The sequence below is a fragment of the Nycticebus coucang genome, chromosome 8, assembly GCF_027406575.1.
Source record: "Nycticebus coucang isolate mNycCou1 chromosome 8, mNycCou1.pri, whole genome shotgun sequence".
Taxonomy (NCBI): Eukaryota; Metazoa; Chordata; class Mammalia; order Primates; family Lorisidae; genus Nycticebus; species Nycticebus coucang.
The window spans coordinates 81,173,234-81,179,584 of NC_069787.1; positions in this window are offsets into that span (position 1 = coordinate 81,173,234).

The window sequence follows — 6,351 nt, forward strand, 5'->3', positions numbered from 1 at the left end:
ACTCACATGTCTTTTACTATTGTCCCAAGAGTGCTATTACCCATTAAGAGGCACTATTGTAATCTGTTAACCAAAAGGATCTAACATGGTCCTAAGATATTTTCAGAATATCTTGTTCAGTAAGTGAATAGTTAACCACCATAGCATATGCTGATCCCCTCCAATTCTCTACTTAACTAGTCTGGACACAAGTACAAAGCAGAGAGAACGAAGAATTGTCCCATGCCTCTGTTGACTGACTGCCGCCTCCTTCAAGAGCTATGAGCAAAATTTTTTATGCTTATATGGTCCCTATGTCTGAGACACTCAAAGCATTTTTCCAGAGATTAAATCAGGGCTTTCGTATGACCCTGGTTAATAAATGTCAAGTCTTCGATGTGAAACCTCAGAATATCCTTTTGGGGAAGGTGGCTGACAACCTTATCTTCCATACAAATAAACTGAGGCATGGAGGAGATAAATCAGAGGACTTGTTATGCTTGTTATTGATTCTTTATTCCTTATGAGTACACTTTTAGTTTATATATGAAGACCAGTGTTCCCTGGGAATTCCTGGAGCGTTAGCAGAGATCCCCAGAGAGCATGGCTGTGGTTTCTTAGAGAAGGCAGCCCACTGTTATCCTAAAATGCCTGGGAGGGTTATGGGACTTGTTGGGGTGCTGAGGCAGGGATTGCCTTAATTGGGTAAAAAGACTGAGTCAAGGAGGTTAGGGTGATCAGAAAAGCCAGAACTCCAAAAGTGTGGAGTTGTGACACCTGTCATGGGAAATACAAAGTTCCCGTTTTAGGCCACGTGCCAGTGGCTTCAGTAAGCTTCTTAGAAGAAAAGAACAGCTCGAGAGAAGGCTAAGAAGGAGGGCCTTTGTGCACAGGAGGGATCAGAGTGCTCTAATCAGCAGCTGGAAGAAGACAGAGGTCCAACCTGCCAGCCTGAGACAGCGTTGGCAACCGTGACAGAAAGAAGCAGAGAGACTTGCACCTTACAGTGACTACCTCCACCCAAACACACACACCTCAAGTGGACCCTTAGGGACCATCATCCTCCTTCCCATTGCTGGTTTTCTCAGGCCAGAGATCCTCTGCTTCTTTCTTTTCATTACTCAACAACAACAATAGTTACATTTTATTATCACTCACTATGTGCCCAGTCTTTAACATGGTTTACAATGTGACAACATAGCTAAGTCAAACTACGTGTACCAGAATCCCTGTCCCCAAGTGGTTCCCTGTCAGTGACAATCACAAGAAATATCTTACATAAGATTTGAAAAAGTGGAAATGAAACCACAGGCACACTTTTTAATTCTCTGAAGGTCAGCAGGAGGCACTCACGTCACCTGCAGTTCCTCCATCTCAGACTTTACTTCCTCCTTCAGCTTTTTCATGTGTGTATGTATCAGTTTGGTGAAGGGCACCAGCTACTCCTTCATGTCAGTCATGGTAAGGAGTTTGGAGGTGGGGAGAGACAGATGTAGGTTCCAATTCATTCTCACGAAGTCCTGTTTGTCTTTGCTTTCCCTCACCACCTGGCTTTCTTATCCAGCTACCTACACAGTGATCCCAGTGCTACTTTAGGCTCAGGATATAAAATCAACGTCCACAAATCAGTTGCCTTTGTATACGCCAATAACAGTCAAGATGAGAGGCTAATTAAGGACACAACTCCCTTCACCATAGCTTCAATGAAAATGAAATAACTAGGAATATACCTAACAAAGGAGGTGAAGGACCTCTACAACGAAAATTATGAAATTGTAAGAAAGGAAATAGCAGAGGATATTAACAAATGGAAGAACATACCATGCTCATGGCCGGGAAGAGTCAACATTGTTAAAACGTCTATACTTCCCAAAGCAATCTACCTTTTCAATGCCATTCCTATCAAAATACCAACATCATACTTTCACGATTTGGAAAAAATGATTCTGCGTTTTGTATGGAACCAGAAAAAAAACCCATAGAGCTAAGGCAGTTCTTGGTAATAAAAATAAAGCTGGGAGCATCACCATACAAGATTTTTAGGCTGTACTACAAAGCCATAGTGGTCAAGACAGCATGGTACTGGCACAAAAATAGAGACATAGACATTTGGAATCGAGTAGAAAACCTAATACCTTACAACCACCTAATCTTCAATAAACCTCACAAGATCATACCTTGGAGAAAAGACTCCCTATTCAATAAATGGTGTTGGGAGAACTGGATGTCCACATGTAAAAGACTGAAACTGGACCCACACCTTTCTCCACTCACAAAAATTGATTCAGGACGGATAAAGGACTTAAATTTAAGGCATGAAACAATAAAAAATCCTCAAAGAAATCGTAGGGCTTTTTTCTTTTCCTCACAGTACACTTGAACCTATACTTAAACTTCCATGGCACACTTAAATTATGTTGATTAAAAAAAAGTAAAATAAGAATATACTTACTGTGCTTTGAACTTATTTTGAAAATAATTTAACTAATGATCTTCAAAAATTTTTGTGGCACACCAATTGAAAATCACTGTCTGAGAAGGTAGGCTCTCTTATTATCACTGGTTCCTAGATGAAAAACTCAAGAAATAAGGAGATTATCTTAAATCAATTAGCTAGCATGAAATGACATTTAAACCCAGGCAGTCAGATTCCAGCACCTGGGTTTCAACTCCTTACGGATTTCCTTCTTAATACCATGCAGTCTGGCTTCTGTTCTCACCAGTATCTTTTTTCATTAAAAAAAAAAAAAAAAAAGAGTATTCTCAATAGAGTTAAAACTTATCTTCAGGTAACTTTCTTCCACCCTTCTTTTAGACTTCTCTAAACCCCCTGATATTTTTCTTTATTCCTTACCTTTGACTAATGCAAGGTTTCTTTTCAGTCTTCTTTATAAGTTTCTCTAGTTATTGTCTGCTAAACACACACACACACACACATACACACACATATGTGCACGCATAGGCACACATGCATACAAACACATGTGCACACCCAGGTTTGACCATTCTAGCTCCACATTCACGTTCATTCTTTGACCACACTGCCTGCCCAACAGTAATCCATCATCAGCCTCTTTTACTAACCCAGACCTCTGCCTTCTCCCATTAAGGGCTTCCAGAACCCTTCCCCTGCTACCTTTAAAAGTAAAGCAGAAGTGATCAAATGTAAAACACACAGAAGGACACAGACTAGATAGGAAAGAAAAATGAAGAGGAGAAGCTGAGAAAATAAGCCATAACAACAAGGGTATATGTGAAACTTGGTAAACGGTCTGTGAAGCTAGTGAATGATGCCCCATGATCATATCAATGTACACAGCTATGATTTAATAAAAAATAAGAAAAAAAATGTTTTGATAAAACAAAAAAAAAAAAAAGAAAAGAAAAGAAGCCATAACAAAGTTACCAAAGGAATGGAGACAAAACGGGTGAAATTTTCTAAAATAGAAATAAACTCCCACAAGAAAAAAAGAATGTGCAGAATGCTTTTATGACTTTTATATAGAGAGAAGGGGTCAGGTCCTAAACCAGGAAGATAAGGGAGAAAAAAAAAATCTGCCTAGAGAAGAGGAACCAGGACCACAGCAGGATGATCAGTGGAGTCAGCTGAGCAATAAGAACAATTCCAGTGTAAAGCAAATTGACAGAAGAGAACTAAGAGAAAAGATCTTACTACTCCTGAAATGGGATCTGAAGCTGAGGAGACCCGAGAGATGGGGTGTCAGGAACTGCAAACTCAAGAGAAGTGGCCACCCAGGAAGGAATTAAGTTCTTCAAAACTTTCTTAAACTAAGAAGCAAGAATTATTTTTCTACTCTTAAACACCACATGTACTCTCTAATAATTTGGAACAATTGATGGGCACACATGGGCACAAAGAGAAGTCAAAAATCCTTGGAAATCAAGAAGTAGGAACAGGGAGTCATGGCAGGGTAAAAACCTACCTTACAGGTATAATGAACATTACTCAGGTGATGGGCACAATTATAACCATTGAATTTCAACTGGCGTGCCATGAAAATTTGTTGTTGTTGTTGTTTTCATTTTTTTGTGCCATGAAAATTTTTAAAGGTCATTAATTAAGCTATTTTTGAATGAAGTTCAAAGCATAGTAAGCATCTTCTTTTCTTTTTCTTTTTACTCTTTTTTTTGACCAATGTAATTTAAGTGTGCTGTGGAAGTGTAATACAGATTCAAGTGTGCCGTGAGATTAAAAGGTTGAAAAACACTGCTTAATAGCCCTGACTAAAGCATTATAAAATCTATCCATGTAACAAAAACATTTTACCCTTTTACTATTTTGAATTTAAAAAAAAAAAAACTTTTTAAAAAAGTATGAATTGGGGGCAGCGCCTGTGGCTCAAAGGAGTAGGGCGCCGGCCCCATATGCCGGAGGTGGCAGATTCAAACACAGCCCCGGCCATAAACTGCAAAAAAATTAAAAGATAAAAATAAAATAAAATAAAAAAATATGAATTGTATAAATGACCTTAATGACCTAATGTATAAATGTATAAATGACCTTACTGACCTAAATGACCTGAATTCTCTCCTCGTAGAACAGGGATGACTAAGCCAAGGATCTGCCTCTTATTAGAGGATCTCTTAGGAATGGGAAACCACAATTTTCCGAGGAAAATTTAAGCTTATTGTGCCTATTTTCCATATACATACTAACATGAGAATCAGAAACACCAAAAAGAAGAACAGTAAAATTCAAACTAGATCCAGAAATCAAATCTGACTTTTTGAAATCAGTAGATTTGGTAAACCTTTGCAGAGAACAACTTAGCTGACAAAAAAGGGTATGAAGGCACCAATAAATGAAGCAAGAGTAAAAAATAAATAAATAAAACTTGAAGGCCTTATACCCAGTGGTCTTGGGCTCAGAAATTCTATTTCTGAATCTCAGAAATGGAAAAATACTAAACAGAAAAACAGCTTTTGTGCCCAAAGTTATTTAACTATGTGCTACTTATAGTAGCATAAAAATAGAAACAGTCTATATATGGGACAAAAGAGAATGGCTCTACAGTAATATAAATAAATGTCACAATTTATCTCTACTATGGAATACAGTACAGGCATTTGGGGGGGGGGGAGTGTGTTCATGTGTGTGCCAGTATGTAAAAGAAGACTAAAAGAGACAGTGACAGAGAACAATAAAAAGAAATTAATAAAAGAAAAGAGAAAGTTGCTCAATGTTATGTAGAGCATGTTCTGGTTTTGATGCATCTCCCTGTGAGGGCAAGTTATATGTGCCCCCAAAATATAAAGAGGAGATTGGTACAGGATAGACATTTTCATTCTAAAATGTAAAAATAGGAAGGAAGAAAGGGATAACATGTCCTCACCAAATCTAAGCCCAATAGGGAAAACATTAAATATTAACACTTGAGAATAATCTTTTTTAACTCCATGTCCTTCCTCTGGACACACTGGGGCAGGTGGTGGGCTCCTGAGGCTTTGGATGACCCCATCCCTCTAGCTTTACTGGGTAAAGTCCATGCTGCAACTCTCACTTATAGGAGTCCAGTGCCCATGGTTCTCCCAGGCTGGACTCACACGTTACTGGTTCTACCAATCTCTGAGGATTTTTATTGGGGGGGGGCGTGGCCCCACCCTTACAACTCCACTAGACATTGCCCTACTGGGAGTTGTTTGTAATGACCACACCTCGATGGCTTCACTATGCATTTCCCCAGTGGAAGCTCTCTGTGATGGCCCCACTGTAGAGCAGTTCTCTGCCAGGACCCAAGGCTCTCCAAGAATCTTGAAATCTAGGTGCCATTCCCCACGGCTTGTGTGTACTCTGCACACCCACAGAGATGGCAGTGCTTGAATGCCACTGAGGTTTACCACCTCCAGAGTGGGGGCCTGAGCCACATCTGGGTCTGCTTCAGCCACTTCTTGAGTGGCCAAGAAGTGCTATGCCAAAGTACGGGTAGCAGAGACTTGAGGCTGTGTGTAACAGTGAACCCTCAGGTCCCTCCGCCATGTCTTTTAATGGTATTCTGTCCCTGATACCTAGGCATACCAGACCAGTATGGAAGTAACAATCTGATAATCTCGGAAATGTCTTCAGGGTCAGTCATTCTTCCATTGAATTTATGAATAGCATCTGGTTTCCTTCTCTCCATACTAATCTTACCAAAGAGTGGCTTGGTCACATCCTTGGCATTCTCTCCCAAGCATGCTTTTTCATTCTTTAAAATAGGGCCAGGCTGACAAATTTTTGAATCTTCAAGCTTAACCTCCCTTAATTATAAATTCTGTCTTTAACTTATTCCTCATCTTGCATTTTACTATAATCAGTCCGCTCTTCATACTTGGCTTAAATATTTGCTTACGCCAAATCTCCTATTTCATTGT